At 38.2% G+C, this 16,780-nt stretch overlaps 2 pseudogenes; one reads left to right on the forward strand and one right to left on the reverse strand.

The window, feature by feature from the left end:
• LOC109125588 lies at positions 384–1,033 on the forward strand (annotated as a pseudogene).
• On the reverse strand, positions 13,302–15,486 carry LOC104700358 (annotated as a pseudogene).

Genomic DNA, 16,780 nt, shown 5'->3' on the forward strand with positions numbered 1-16,780 from the left:
TTTGTTAATAATATCAATGCTTTTATCTTTAATTTTGAACAAATTTTTTAAAATATATCTAAAACAAATTTATTGTTAAAAACAAAACTGTTGAAAAAACTAGGAAATTCATAGTAGAAACGGTCGTGGTATCCATATCGAATATGGAAAAAAAAAGGAAAAATATTACCTAAACAAAACATAATCAAATAGTCACTAGGAATTATCAAACTAATCTTCAAATCCCAACAGGGATAGGATTATCTCAACCGACCCCTCGGCTCCATATAAGAAATATGTAGACCCCTTCTCAATCTCTCACCAAACAAATTCATTACTTTCATTAATCATCTCTCTCAGATCTTGTTTCTCTCATTCCCAAGTTAAGAACCAAAAACATGATCATGGCTTTGACTAAGAAGAACGTGCTTTTACTTCTTTGTTGATTCTTGTAACTCTTTTTGGAGTTGCCATTGGAGGAACCGTTCACAAGGTCGGAGACTCGAAGGGATGGACGATGATAGATGTTGATTACGAGGCTTGGGCTTCATCAAGAACTTTTCAAGTCGGAGACTCTTTGGTCTTCTCATACAACAACAATTTCCACGACGTCACTGAAGTCACTTACAATGACTTTCAGCTGTGTGACTCGTCTAACCCGCTGACAAAATACCATACCGGAGCTGATACCATCATTCTAACCAAACCGGGACTCCAACAATTCATATGCGGGGTTCCTAGTCACTGCATGTTGGGACAGAAGCTTCAAATCCATGTCTTGCCGGCCTCCTTGGGTCCCGTGGCTGCTCCAGTTCCTGGACCAGTCCGATCACCAAGCTCTTCCTCGTCTCTTTCACCATCTCCGTTAGCTGATTCACCGGTCAATATATAATGCTCCACAGTATCAGATGGGACCATCACCAGCTAGCTCCACATAGCGCAGCTTCAGCTCTAATATTTTCTGGATCGGATCCAACTTGCTTCCTATGCTTTTCTTTATTCTTTTAGTTTGATAGATTCATACACGTTTTGATTGAGTTGTAGTTATTTTCCTTCTCTAGTGGTTTTGTTTATTCTTTTGGTTGTACTTCTTACGTTTTGATTGAGTTGTAGGTTTTTTTTCTTCTCTAGTGTTTTTGTTTACTCACTATTATAGAATATTTTTCTTTTTTTCTTTCTTTTTCTTCTTATGCTCACATATACGTACTTCTTAATTCCTTATATTTTAGCAGCCGAAAAATTACCATGTTGAATTGGAGTCCATTAGTATGTACGAGACATCGGAAAAGTAAAATTAGCCTGTTGAATTGGAGTCCATATATTAGTATATATATAGTATGAGACATAAGTAAACTTAACCCTAAAATTAATTAGTAAATTTTCAAGGTCTTGTAGGAGTTTAGGTTAGCATCTATACTAATAAAAAATAGGACTAAGGCCGTCCACCTAAGATTTTAAACAACCAATAGAAATTTGATATATCACTTATTAACATTTTATACGATTTCCAGAATTTTATATATTAAGAATTATTTTAAACAACCTATCATGATTTGACATGTCATTTATTAACATTATTTAAATTACAGAATTTTTTTTAAAAAAAGAAAATTTTAAATTTATGGAAATCAAAGAACTAAGCACAATATCCTACATCGACTAGAAATTTTTTAGACAATGGTTCAGAACCAGTATAAATAAGATTAATATGCTTCCAACAACGAATGAGCAGGAAAGCTTGATTTATCAAGCGGCCAAGTTGAAAATTTTTATTTGGTTTGATCTGTTTTTTTATTTGATCAAATTAAAACTTTAAACAGTTTCAAAAAAAAATTATAATATTTAAATTTTTTAAAAGTTTGAATATTATAAATATTGAAACTTTTAAAAGTTTTTAGCTTTTAAAAAGTTATTAAATTTATAAGTCTTCAATTTTTAAAGTTTAAAATATTATAAATATTGAAAATTTTTAGAAGGTTCAAATTTTATATTTCAAAACCTTTTAAAAGTTTAAAATATTCTAAATATTGATGCAAAACATAAATTATCTTATTTATCTACATTTGTGCTTTTTATTTCTTATGAGCTGTAAAACATATTTTTGTGTACGATTTTATAGATGAGTTGATATTCTTTCATTAATTTTTTTATTTTTGGGTCTAAGGAAGAAGGATTGATATCGCAAGACCTTAATTTGATGTTTGAGTCAAATTTTAAGGTTTAAAGAAGAAAGATGGACGACAAACACATGTTTTATTAGCTATACATAGGCATGACCAAGGTTACAGTTGTCACGGTTAAGGTTTATTAACCATCGGTTATGGTTAGAAATTTTTGTAACCTTAACCAGAACCGTTTAACAAACGGTTACGTTTAAATACAGTTACGGTTCAAGCGGTTACTGTTATATACAGTTACGGTTATTTAATAATATGATATGATTGATATTATTTGATGATATAATATAATTGATATTATTTATTTATAANGCCAAGTTGAAAATTTTTATTTGGTTTGATCTGTTTTTTTATTTGATCAAATTAAAACTTTAAACAGTTTCAAAAAAAAATTATAATATTTAAATTTTTTAAAAGTTTGAATATTATAAATATTGAAACTTTTAAAAGTTTTTAGCTTTTAAAAAGTTATTAAATTTATAAGTCTTCAATTTTTAAAGTTTAAAATATTATAAATATTGAAAATTTTTAGAAGGTTCAAATTTTATATTTCAAAACCTTTTAAAAGTTTAAAATATTCTAAATATTGATGCAAAACATAAATTATCTTATTTATCTACATTTGTGCTTTTTATTTCTTATGAGCTGTAAAACATATTTTTGTGTACGATTTTATAGATGAGTTGATATTCTTTCATTAATTTTTTTATTTTTGGGTCTAAGGAAGAAGGATTGATATCGCAAGACCTTAATTTGATGTTTGAGTCAAATTTTAAGGTTTAAAGAAGAAAGATGGACGACAAACACATGTTTTATTAGCTATACATAGGCATGACCAAGGTTACAGTTGTCACGGTTAAGGTTTATTAACCATCGGTTATGGTTAGAAATTTTTGTAACCTTAACCAGAACCGTTTAACAAACGGTTACGTTTAAATACAGTTACGGTTCAAGCGGTTACTGTTATATACAGTTACGGTTATTTAATAATATGATATGATTGATATTATTTGATGATATAATATAATTGATATTATTTATTTATAATTTATATGTTCTTATAGTGTACTCATATTTCTATATATCATATGATTCATATTAAATAAATAATTATTAGTATATTTTATTATATTTTTAAAATATTATAAACCAAGTAAGGATTTTGGTTTGAGAAGTTTCTAAACGCGTGGATCTAAAACCAAATAAGTATATGTATAAAATTGTCAATAATTGGGTGCATATGTTGACTATGCTGGTAATCATGAATTTCATAAATTTTACGAGAAAAGAAATGATTTTGTTCTTGGAGTTTGATGGGTTAACAAGTTGTGTGGTAGTCTAAATAAAAGTTTTTCAGTGGAAGAATGTGAAGAAGTTGACGAGGAAGAAGAAGAAAAAGAGTATAACGAAGAACCAAACGGTAAAAGTTACGATGACAATTAACACAAAAATTTGACAATGAAATGACAAGAACGAATATGAAGAATAAGAAAACATTGAATAAAAAACAAGAAAACATAGGTGGTAGCGATCAATTAAATATGAAAACGAGTTACATTCATGAATATAAAATTGTTTCGTTTTTCTGGTGGTCAAAGAAAATGGTTTAGGATATGTGAGGTCATCAGTTTGATTGCCTCGCATGGACGTCAAGTTAAATTTATGATTTTTTTATCAGATTTGATTTTATAACACAACTGATTTTTATATTTTAAAAAATTGTGTATCTGAAATCTAATTTTTTTCCTTAGTACTAATTTTAATTTTTTTTATGAGATAATATTTTATTACCTTAATCAATCATATATCATTTTTATCAAAATATATCAAATAAACCTACGCGTAGCAAAGGTTCAAAACCTAGTTTAACTAAAAGCCAATCATCATAAATATCACACACAAAGTCTTAAAGAAATCTAAAAAAAAGAAAAACAAGAAAATAAAAGAGAAGGAAAGAATGACGGCGATTGGGAACCCTAGTGGAGAGAGGGCTTTGGCGGTTCGCGATGAGGATGAGAGTATGGAGGATGATGGTCGACCACCGGAAGGGGAGCCAGATCGAGATCGCACGTGGGTTGAGAGGGTTAAAGGTTGTAATGGGGGAGGGATTCCAGTGCCGGAGCAGGTTCTGAATGATGAGTTTGTGAACTCGAGAGTGAGTTTGGAGTTTTCAAGTGGGGAAGATGGTGAGGCGGTGATTACCGTGGGACAAGAATTGTTGGAGGCGATGAACGGGTTGTATCGCCAGTGTATGAATGTCAAGGTGTTGGGTCGGAATATCACGATTGCGGCAATGAATCGTAAACTGAGGGAGTTTTGGAAGCCGCAAGGGGGAATGACGGTGCTGGATCTGCCGAGGCAATTTTTCTTGATTCGTTTTGATCTGGAGGAGGATTATCTAGGGGCGGTGACTGGTGGCCCATGGAGGGTGTTCGGGAGTATGTTAATGGTGCAGGCGTGGTCACCGACATTCGACCCCTTGCGTGATGACATTAATACGACGCCTGTGTGGGTTCGGATCTCGAATCTGCCTTTGAATCTTTACCACCGGGCGATCTTGGCAAGGATAACAGAGGGGGTGGGGAAGCTAGTAAAGGTGGACTTAATGATGCTGCGGGTGGAGAGAGCACGTTTTGCTCGAGTGTGTGTCGAAGTGGATCTGCGAAAGCCGTTGAAAGGCACAGTGATGGTGAATGGTGAGAGGTACTCTTTCGCTTATGAAGGTTTGAACACTATCTGTTCTTTGTGTGGTGTATTTTGTCATCTACGGAATACTTGTCCTAGGCGAGTCTCGGGACAGATTATTCTAGTACAAGAGAAGGGGGCTATCACAAACCCGGGCAGGGAGAGTCAGGGAAGGGATAATCCTGTGAGGGAGAGTCCTACCAGTGATGGTTTTACAGAGGTCAGAGGTACGGGAAGAAGAGGGGTTAGCCAGGATAGGGGGGTGGTGTTCGTTGCAGGAGGGTCAGGCGAGGCACTTACGCCTAAGACCGTTGAACAGCAGAGGGAGAAGGTCCAACAAATGGAGTCCAACAGTTTTAGTGGTTTGGGACAAGACATGGAGTTGGAGGATGTGAGGAGTGCGGGGGTGTTGGGGATGCGAATAAGGAGAATGAGAACACTCTGAATTTGTTAGACCCGGAAATAAGCATATTTGGGAGGAAAAATATGTTCAGGGAGGGACATGGGACCCCTTTTAAGGGGGTGAGTGGTGAGATGTCTGCTAAGATAGGGGGAAGTAAAGGTGGTAAACATATGGGGTCAAAAGGGAGAGGAGTGAAGAGTAATACTCCCACTAGAGGGTTGGTGTTTGGGCCTGTACGGGGGGACATGGGAGCGGTGTCTACAGGTAAAAGATTGAGAGTGTAGAGTGGTGATATGGGGAGACAAGGTGGGGCTTTCACAAGTGAGAATATGATTGAAGGGGACTTAGGGAGTAAGGAACAGAGTGGCGGGGTTCCAGACAGAAGTGTGAGTTCTGTGGAGAATGTGGATCATATGAGTGAGCGGGGATCAAATGGTGTGGGTGGGGATCAGTAGTGGTTCGCCCCGACTGTTCTAAGGTATTACCTGATAGTTATCATGAATTATATGTTCTGGAATTGCCGGGGGGGGGGGGAATAAACCCAACTTTAGGCGTTCATTGCGGTATATGATGAAGAAGTTTGATACGGATGTACTAGCCTTATTTGTGACTCATGCGGAGGGGGAGAGAGCAAGTCGGATTTGTCAGAGGTTGGGCTTTGAGAACTCTTTCAGAGTGGATGCAACATGGCAGAGTGGTGGCCTGTGGCTGCTGTGGAGGTCTAGTGTGGGGGAGTTGGAGGTTGTGGGATCGTCAAGTCAGGTTATTCATGCGAAAATAACAAATGGGGGGGGGGAGGTGATGCACTTAATTGCGGTGTATGCGGAACCTACAATGTCTCGCAGGAGTGGACTGTGGGAAGAGTTACGAGGTATAGTGGATGGGTTGGAGGAACCTGTGTTTATGGGAGGGGATTTCAATACCATACTAAGAATTGATGAGATGACTGGCAGGAATGGGTTTTCAGTCGAGCATGCAGTGGTGTCTCATTTACCTTTCCTCTCGTCTGATCATACGCCGTTGTATGTGCAATTGTGTCCTTTGCAGCGGTTGGATCCACGCCAGAGGCCATTTCGCTTTGAAGCTGCTTGGCTAAGCCATGAGGGTTTTAAGGATTTGTTAGCGGCATCTTAGGATCCGAGTTTTTCCACACCTGAAGCTTTAGAGAGGTTGCGGTGGAAGCTGAGAAAGTGGAACCAGGAGGTTTTTGGAGATATCAATGCACGCAAGGAGAGCCTAGTGAAAGAAATAAAGGAGGTGCAAGACTTATTGGAGCTGGTGCAGACTGATGAGCTGCTGGCTAAGGGTAGCAGTTGTTGAGTAATTTTGATGACACTCTCGCACATGAGGAAACGTTATGGTATCAGAAATCAAGGGAAAAGTTCATTGCAATAGGAGAGAGGAACACTACATTCTTCCACACATCAACGATCATTCGCAGGAGAAGGAATAGGATATGTTGCGGGACTCAGAGAATAGGTGGGTTACGGACAAAGCAGAATTGGAGAATATGGCGCTCACTTACTATAAAATACTTTATTCTTTGGAGGATGTTAGCGTGGTCCGTGGTAGTCTGCCAATGCAGGGGTTTGAAAGGTTGTCGAGTGCTGCATTAGCACATCTGAATAGACAGTTTACGCAGCTAGAAGTTCTGGAGGCAGTAAAGAGCGTGGGAAGCTTTAAGGCTCCCGGACTTGACGGGTTTCAACCAGTCTTTTATCAAAGGTGTTGGGATACTGTTGGGGAGTCTGTGACTCGATTTGTCCTGGAGTTCTTTGAGTCAGGGGTGCTCCCTTAGTCCACAAATAATGCTCTGCTGGTGCTGATAGCCAAGGTGGAGAAGCCAGATCGCATTACTCAGTTCAGGCCAGTGAGTCTTTGTAATGTGTTATTTAAAGTAATCACAAAAATGATGGTGAATGGGTTGAAAAGTGTGATATCAAAGCTTATTGGTCCTGCGCAGTCAAGCTTTATTCCAGGGAGACTGAGCATCGATAATATAGTGATAGTTCAGGAGGCGGTCCACTCAATGAGAAGAAAAAAGGGACGTAAAGGCTGGATACTGCTTAAACTGGACTTGGAGAAGGCTTATGACCGTATAAGGTGGGACTACCTTAATGAAACACTTGATGCTACGGGTTTACCTGAAGGTTGGATTAGTAGGATTATGGCAGGGTTGGAGGAACCACTTATGCGGATCCTATGGAATGGTGAGAAAACAGATGCATTTACTCCGGCTAGAGGATTAAGACAGGGAGATCCTCTTTCACCCTAATTATTCGTTCTGTGCTTGGAGAGGCTTTGTCACCAGATTGAAGCTTCGGTTGGAAGAAAATAATGGAAACCAATTACGCTTTCTAGAGGGGGTCCGAAGTTGTCACATGTCTGCTTCGTCAATAACTTGATTCTTTTTGCTGAGGCATCAGTCGCGCAGGTGAGGCTGATTCGTGGAGTGGTGGAACGATTTTGTATGGCATCGGGACAAAAAGTGAGTCTTGAGAAGTCTAAGATCTTTTTCTCTAATAATGTTTCTCGGGATTTGGAGAGGTTGATCACTGTAGAGAGTGGAATTAGCTCAACTAGGGAGCTTGGAAAGTATTTGGGGATGCCCATTCTACACAGGCGAATGAATAAGGACACATTTAGAGAAGTTTTGGAGAGAGTGTCCTCTAGATTGACAGGGTGGAAAGGTAGATCTTTGACTTTGGCAGGGAGATTGACGCTTACAAAATCAGTGTTATGTTCGATCCTTGTGCATTCGATGAGTGTTATTCTCTTACCGGCTTCAACACTGGAGCGGTTGGATAAGATATCACGAGAATTCTTGTGGGGGAGTACGGGTAGCAGAAGAAACAACATTTGTTGGCATGGAGTAAGGTGTGTAAACCAAAGTCTGAAGGTGGTTTAGGCTTGCGGAAAGCTCGTAATGTGAATAGGTCGTTACTGGCGAAGGTGGGATGGCGTTTTTTGAATGATCAGACAAGCATCTGGGCGAAAGTGTTATGAAAAAAATATAAGGTGGGGGTGGTTCATGACAAGGACTGGTTGATCCCAAAGGGTTGTTGGTCTTCTACATGGAGAGCCGTAGGGGTTCGACTGAGGGAGGTGGTGTCGCTTGGGTTAGGGTGGGTGCCTGGGAATGGGCACTTGATTCGGTTTTGGACAGATAGGTGGTTAGTAGACGAGCCTCTTGCTAGCCATACTATGGTGGCTTTACCTCCACTGGAGGACACACGGTTGGTTGTGAGTTATTGGTCAGAAACCTCGGGTTGGGATATGGTGGGACTGAGCTAGTATCTACCCGAGTATATTTTACGGCGGTTAAATGCGGTGGTGGTTACTACGCTTTTCAGGGGTCGTGATGAACTGTCCTGGATGGGTACTAGTGATGGGTCTTTTATAGTGCAGTCAGCGCATGCGCTTCTTACCCTTAATACGGTGCCTCGACCCTATATGGGGCTTTTCTACATGCGTCTTTGGGGACTGGTAGTTCCGGAGAGAGTCTGTTTGTTCTTTTGGCGGGTAAGTCATCAGGTGCTGATGACAAATGGTGAGAGGGTGCGCCGGCACATTGGAGTTAATGCACTTTGTTCGGTGTGTAATAGGGCTGAGGAGTCGATTCTGCATGTCCTAAGGGACTGTCCGGCAATGGAAGGTATTTGGAGGCGACTGGTCCCTCAACGAAGACACAATGAGTTTTTCTCTCAGTCTTTGTTCAAGTGGTTGTTTGAGAACATGGATCCGGGGAGGGATAACTGGTCAACATTATTTTGTATGGCGGGATGGTGGGCGTGGAAGTGGCGGTGTAGTGATGTGTTTGGTGAGAGGTGGTTGTGTAGGGATCGGTTGAAATGGATTAGAGATATGGCTGATGAAGTTCGAAAAGCTCATTTGACGGTGCAGGGAGGGGGACTACAGGCTGTAAAGGTGGAGAAGATGATCAAATGGGAGAAACCGAGAGAGGGTTGGGTTAAACTTATGACTGATGGGGCGTCTCGAGGAAATCCTGGTGCAGCGGCTGCAGGAGGTGTAATTAGGGATGTCAATGGCACATGGTTGCGAGGTTTTGCGCTACATATTGGGGTTTAATCCGCTCACTTGGCAGAATTATGGGATGTGTACTATGGGTTTCGGATTGCTTGGGATAGTGGGTATCGTCGGGTGGAATTGGAATTGGATTCAAACTTGGTTGTTGGTTTTTTACAGTCAGGGATTTGCGCGGCTCATCCACTGACTTTCTTGGTACGCTTGTGCCAAGACTTCTTCTCGAGGGACTGGTTAGTCCGGATTCACCATGTGTATAGAGAGGCTAACCGACTGTCAGACGGGTTAGCTAACTATGCGTATTCTTTACAGTTAGGTCTTCAATCTTTTGATTCATGTCTTGATGTAGTCTATTCGATTTTGTTGGAGGATGTTGGTGGAATGGCCATTTCTAAAGCTGTTCGTTTCTGATTTTTTGTAGTTTATTCTAATAAAAGCAAGGGGGACGTTGTTCCCTTTTTCCTATAAAAAAAAATAAATATCACACAGAAAACACAAAAGAATTATGTATTTTCGCAATAATTACTAAAATTGATCTTAGCATTTAGTCTTGTTTTTTATTATTACATCTTTGTCTTTCTTTCTTTTCTTGTTAGCGTGTGTCAAGGTTTATTAAACAGTGAAACAACTTTTTTTTTTTTTGCATTACTCTAATTAGTTAGATTTTGCATTCTTGTAAACAAATGACCCCTTTTATAATATTGTTTTGGACTCTTAAAAAACACGTTTATGTTAAACGCTTCCTCCAAAAAACGTTGAGTAGAAAGAACATTGTCTACCTTAATAAATGCACTATAATCATAATATTATATGTGTAGCTGTTCCGGTCAACTCCATTCGTCTCCATCTCTTTCCATTTAGTTTTAGCTCGAATCAGATCTCCAGCTTTAATCAACCCCTTTATCAATATACAATTGTATGTAACTACGTTAGGCTTAGAACCTAGCTTGTTCATTCAAGACATCATCTTTAAGACACATGTCAATACTTATGTTTCGTTACTAACTCAGTAGCACAATCTACCTCACCAATTCTATAGAGAGCATCGATCGATATCCCAAATGTAGATCCCTCTAACCTCACACTTTTTATACTAGCTTTCACCAAACTCTCAGGAACCAAGTCAAGACTCTCTCTCTCTCTCTCTCTCTCTCTCTCTCTCTTTCTCACAAGAAATAAGAGTAAAGCATTGAGCGTGTAAGCAGAAGGCACACACCTGAAATTAGGAATCTTGAAGAAAATATCGATCGCCTCTTAAAATTCTACCGGAGAAACCATAAGCAGCGATGACATCTCTGAAAATGGATTCGGGTATATCGAACATATGCAATGTTTAAGATGTTTTTATAACACCACCATCCTCTGAATCTGCGATTAGACTGCTTCTTAATTAGCTCTTTGATAAGATTGTGAGTTACAGTTCTCACTATCTCATCGTCTGAACAGAGACGCAGATCTGAACCCTAACAAACACGCAGGTTTGTTACACACACTTTACACAATGATCACACAGGATCCAGTTTACAATACTAATGATCACACAGGATCCTGTTTACAATACTACTCTATCTCTATTTACACTCTACATTGTTCTCATTCTTCTTTTTAGCTCCTCACATGTGCCTCTCATGTGCTTATCAATACTCCTCCGTTTGACGACAACTTGTCCTCAAGCTGTGAAGGAGCAAATGGGATTGACACAGAAGCAAAGAAGACGATCATTCCTGCCAAGGCAAAGCTGTTGCACGTACAATCATCTTTTGTACCATAGTGACTCCGTGAAAGTGCATGTCCGGATTTAGACGTCGCATTTGTGGCTCTGATTTTTATTGTTTGGGCAAAGTAGCACACAAGTCGTGTAATATCATCATAGCATATTGCTACAGCTTCTGATTGTTGCACCCATGGAGAACCTGTGCAAACTGTGTTACCAAGCAGAATGTGGTGAAGTAAAGGATTGAACATCCATTGTTGCAGGTTAACGAGCTGCAGATTCTTCTTTCTCCAACAATGCCACAAGAAAAATACCCTCTCTTGTCTACCGTTGCAGCAGAGCAGGTGCCATATGTAACATCACTTCCACGTGAATTCCTCCCAATTATCAGGACTGCTTGTAGTTCCTTAGATTTCCATTTGTGCTTGTAGTTTCTTGAACCCTCTTCTTTTTGCAGCTTTTTATGTAAACTTTGCCTTTTAAGAAACACTTTATCGAATATTTGATATACAAAAGATTTTGCCTTCATACGTATTGACTCCTTGTAGTAATCTGCCACTTCAGAGACACTTAAAACTTCTAATATCCCGTTTTGTTGAGTTTTCAATGTATCACTGCCAAACCCAGAGTTTAGATCAACAAAAAGAACGCCAGGTTGTGACTGAAACCGATCCCCTAATGCATTATAACAAGTCAAAGATGCATCTTGATCATCATTAAAGACTGAAACCTTACTTTTCTGTGGTTGGAGAACAACATTTGTTACCAAGTTTGAAGTTACTGATTCTTATGATTATTTTTTGAGATTAGAATCAATCATTGACAAGGTTAAAGTCGTTGCTGCTTCACAAATCACTTCCTGACATATTGTCTTCACTCCAACAGAGTCCTCAATCTGAAGCAATTGCATCTCTTTAGAGGAGTCACTCTCCTTTTTAGCTAAATCTGACTCTTGTACTGAATCTTTTACCAAAACCACTTCATAATCAGATCCATAATTCTCCTTATTCTCCAACATCAAAGCTCTAGCTACAACCATCATCTCCGACAAATTACATGGTTTTTGTATAAGAACAAACTCCTGCATTTCCTGAATTAACCCATTGAGAAAAATCCCTTCTAATGTCTGGTCATCCAAGCCTGTCACTTGAGAAGACAAGTCTTCAAACCTTTGTACATAATCAGATATAGTTCCTCTTTGTTTGATACGAAACAGACTTTAACCTGGTCCTCTAATCTTCGATTTACCAAATTGATGCATCAATCTTGTTTTAAACTGACTCCAACTCTCAAACTGCCTCATATTCACTTCGAAATTGTACCAGCTCAAGGCTTCCCCTTTCAAGCTGACTGAAACTAAGGTTAGTTTCTCTGCATCATTGTACCCACCCATGCGAAAGAAACGTTCAATACAGGCGATCCATCCGTACATTATGAATCCTTCAAACACTGGCATTTCCACGTTCTTAAGAAGATTCTCTCTAATACCATGCCCAGTCTCACTAAGGCAAGGTTCCGGAGAAGAGAATTGTACCTGATGAACTCGAGCTGGTGATCTTGCATCTCTTGATTGACTTGAACCATCATCCTCATGGAGTGTCACTTGTTCTGGCCAATCGTTAATCTTTATCAATTGCTGATCTTGGACCTCGATCTTGGCATCCATGTGATCTTCGGACTCTCTAATCCTTGTTCCCAACTCTGACAACTGATCAGAAATCTCAACCGATGCTAGCTCCACCGCTGAAAACTCCTTCACCGGTGTCAAAACTTGCTCCATCACCATCTTGATCTTGTTATTTCTCCGATTTGATAAAATCCCCAATTTCGTAACCCTTATCTTCCGCGATAACTTCGATCTCGATCACAAACGCACCATTTGATAAGATTGTAAGTTACAGTTCTCACTATCTCATCGTCTGAACAGAGACGCAGCTCTGAACTCTAACTAACACGCAGGTTTGTTACACACACTTTACACAATGATCACACAGGATCCTGTTTACAATACTACTCTATCTCTATTTATACTCTACATTGTTCTCATTCTTCTTTTTAGCTCCTCTTCCATTGCGTATTTCTGCATGAGATTCTCGTTCCATTTTATTCTGAAGGACGAGAATTTGACATGCGGTGCCATGACGATGATCTTGCCATTTCAACTCGATAACGTGGAGTATTATAATTGGAAGAAGCCATGGAAGACAACAATTTCATGTAGCTTCAGAATCTTTGTTGTTGTTATATATTAAAAGCTCAAGTAGACTTTGATTATGATGATCAATGATGCCTCACAATCTTATATAATACGCTGCCTGCCTGCCTCATCAACATTGATCCATCTATAAATAATTATATGCAAGAAACAAACATTTACACATCCATGTCAAAGCTTAACATTTTAAACTTAAGTATAAAACATAAATTACACTTAAATATATAGAGGAATATATAAACACATTGGAATCAAAAAAAAAATCTTAGACCCACATCTCCGGGAGCATGTTATAAGGTTGTCTCTCTTCAATATTTTTCTTTGACAAGGATACTTGCAATTATCGCATAATGGTCTAGAAGCATAAGTTTTGCAAAGAACTTCAACCTCCTTCCCATTTACTTGGAAAAACTGACCAGGCTTCACATATGGGTCTTTACCTAATAAATTCAATATGAACAATAGTGCAACAGTCACTGCACCAATATAACACATTTGTATTTGTGTATTTTAAATTATGTTCACACACCTCGCACCACCAATCTTTCTCACATAACTTTTCTCCATATAAAATTTTGAGAAAATGTTTTTCATACTTATACCTTGCTTCATATGGTAAGGTAGCACAGTCCATACATACGATAAAACCACAGTTTATACAATTCATAAACCTTAACCCATATTCATCATATACAACATATCTTTTTGTGCATATGAGACACTTGAGTTTTTCTCTTGGATCTAAAGCTAAAAATAAGGAATGTTCATGACCTTTGTAATCAAACGGCTCAGAAATTGAAGCACGCCGAATGTCAATGTCGAATTCGCATTCCCTTATCGGACATTGATAAATAAAACCACCTATACAACGATTACAAGCACTGCAAAAGAAGTAACCTTGACTATATCCAGAGTCAATCTTTAATGCAAGTGGATGAGGATGTAACGCATGTTGAATAATGCGGTGAGCTTTTGCGCATGTTTCATGGAGGACAAACACACACTCCATACAAGAATAGTAGCTACCTTTAAAGATAGGAAGGACACACGCTTGACAAAGCTTATTTTCATCATAATGTATGCTTACTTGGAGTTGGAGATGATGGTCATGAAGAAAATGAAGTATCACTCCTTCAGATATCCTCTCAAAAGACTCAACAACTTTTGTTGTATCATCTTCTTCTAGAACACCTTCGAGATCTCTTCCGTCCCAAACATGCTTCGCAAGAGCACATCTTGAATGGACAACATAATCACTACACTTATCACAAGTATACGCACCATAGTCACAGTCAATACTTTTACGACAAACTCCACAAGAACATTCTTCGAGCTGGACATAAGGAGTGTAGGATATATGATGGTGGTGACGTGATATCTTGATGATGTTTGGTGAATTCATACAATCCTTGTGAGCAACAAAGTTGCATTCGAGGCAAACATAGGTAAGACAAAACTTTCTCAATAAACCACAAACGTTGCAAGTTAATGAAGCTTGCCTAGGAAAAAGAGTGAGGGGATGGTCATGGCTTTTTGGTTGCTCTATGAGGAAAGGTATCGGCTTCATCGCACATACTGTATGCATTTTAGCTTTACATTTGGTACAATAATACATCAGCTTCGTTGTTTCTCTTCCACAACATAAACACCCAATATCACCAAGATAACGATATATAAAAAATGAAAGTTGGAGAGAATGTTCAGGATGGTAAGGTTGTTTGATTTTAGATGGAGATTGGATGCATTCTTTGTGAAATATTTTATCACATTCGACACATAAATAATAGTCTGTGCCAAAATTCGAATAACTGCATATGTCGCACCCACCATTAATATCAAATTCTTTATTGTTGCACCAAAACAACGGGAGTACCGAATGATCACTTCTTGTCGTAGAGACAACGTATTCGGGAGAAGAACTCACCGTGTAAATGGGAGAATTGAAGTATCCTTTCATTATTCGTGGAAAAGGGTGGTTCGTGACTGGCTGCTTCATCAGACGAAGTATCTGAAGAATGCACTTGAGAATCGCTCGCAACACTCATCTGAAAAACCACACACAACAAAGACAAAAAGTGATAAACTCCAACGCAAAGCAAAGTCACCAATTTTCTAAACCTAAATTAAAAAATAAAAATAAAAAAATAAATCAAAGGCACATGGAATTCAAAATGAAACTGCAGAGAAGCATGGAAGGATACCTTATATTTTTGTTCGGTTAAATCCACCGATGTCCCTGGTATTTTGGTTAAGATCTTTTAAATTTAATCGTTATACATAATATAAGATCATCTTTCTTCTATATATAAGCCATCATATCTTCTACTTTAAATTGTTATATCCTTCGAGTTCAGGTAGAAGCAAAGTAGATTTTTGTTCTTTTCTTATAGTCTGTTACTATGTTCGTTTCGCTCAAATAAAGAATAACTTTTCTTCCCATATGGTTTTTGTCACTAATTAAAATATTCCTGGTCACTGCAAGTCGGGGCAGAAGCTTCAAATCCACGTTTTACCGGCGGCCTCCTGGGTCCCGTGGCTGCTCCGGTTCCTGGACCTTCTCCGCCAGCCAATGCTCTACAATATCAGCATCAGATGACTCTAAGCTCCATCAGCTCTTCAAAGTGGTGCCTCAAAGTCAGCTTCTTGGATCGGCTTCAGCTTGTTGGCATCTTAGCATTCTATTCTTGTCTTTTATTATTACATCTTTGTTATTTTTTTGGATGCACCTCTAATATTGTTTTGATAGGATCCAACTTGCTTCCTATTCTTTTAGTTCGACAGATTACACGTTTTGATTGAGTTGTAGTTATTTTCTTTCTTTAGTGGTTTTGTTTATTCTTTTGGCCTTCTTACGTTTTGATTGAGTTGTAGGGTTTTTTTTTCTTCTCTAGTGTTTTTGTTTACTCCAACATAACTAATGGAATATATTTCTTTTTCTTCTTAAGCTCTCACAAATACGTACTTCTTAATTTCTTATATTTTAGCAGCCGGAGTCCATTAGTATATACTATAGTATGAGACATCTGAAAAGTAAATTAATTAGTAAATTTTCAAGGTCTTGTAGGAGTATAGTTAAAACAAGCATTAAATTCACAGATTTGACTAGCTAATTCACAAATTGTTCTTCATCTAAATTTTCCGGACATTTTATCAAACGTTTTGTGGTATGAAACTATAAGATCGAGAATTATTAGCTAGATTTCGTAGTATATTTCATCTAAAGTCAAGTTTTTTTTTTGTTAAAGGATTTTCTTAAAATTAAAAATAAGTTTACAAAGGAGCCTAGATGACCCCACTCATCTATTACGAATTTACGATACAGAAAAAGGGGGAAAAAAGGGGTATCTAAAGTCAAGTTTTATTACTAATATATAGTACGAAAACCCTAGATGAAGAGATTAAGATCCATAAATCGGCAGGCACATGCACAAACACTTTCTAAATAGGACACTTGATATCAAAATGCTTCTTTTGCGTATCCATTTTTTATTTAAATGTTTTTTCAGTTATACATTTTCAACCATGCAACGTTCATGAATTTTATGATGATCCTCAAAATCATA

The sequence above is a fragment of the Camelina sativa genome, chromosome 7 (assembly GCF_000633955.1).
Source record: "Camelina sativa cultivar DH55 chromosome 7, Cs, whole genome shotgun sequence".
Taxonomy (NCBI): domain Eukaryota; kingdom Viridiplantae; phylum Streptophyta; class Magnoliopsida; order Brassicales; family Brassicaceae; genus Camelina; species Camelina sativa.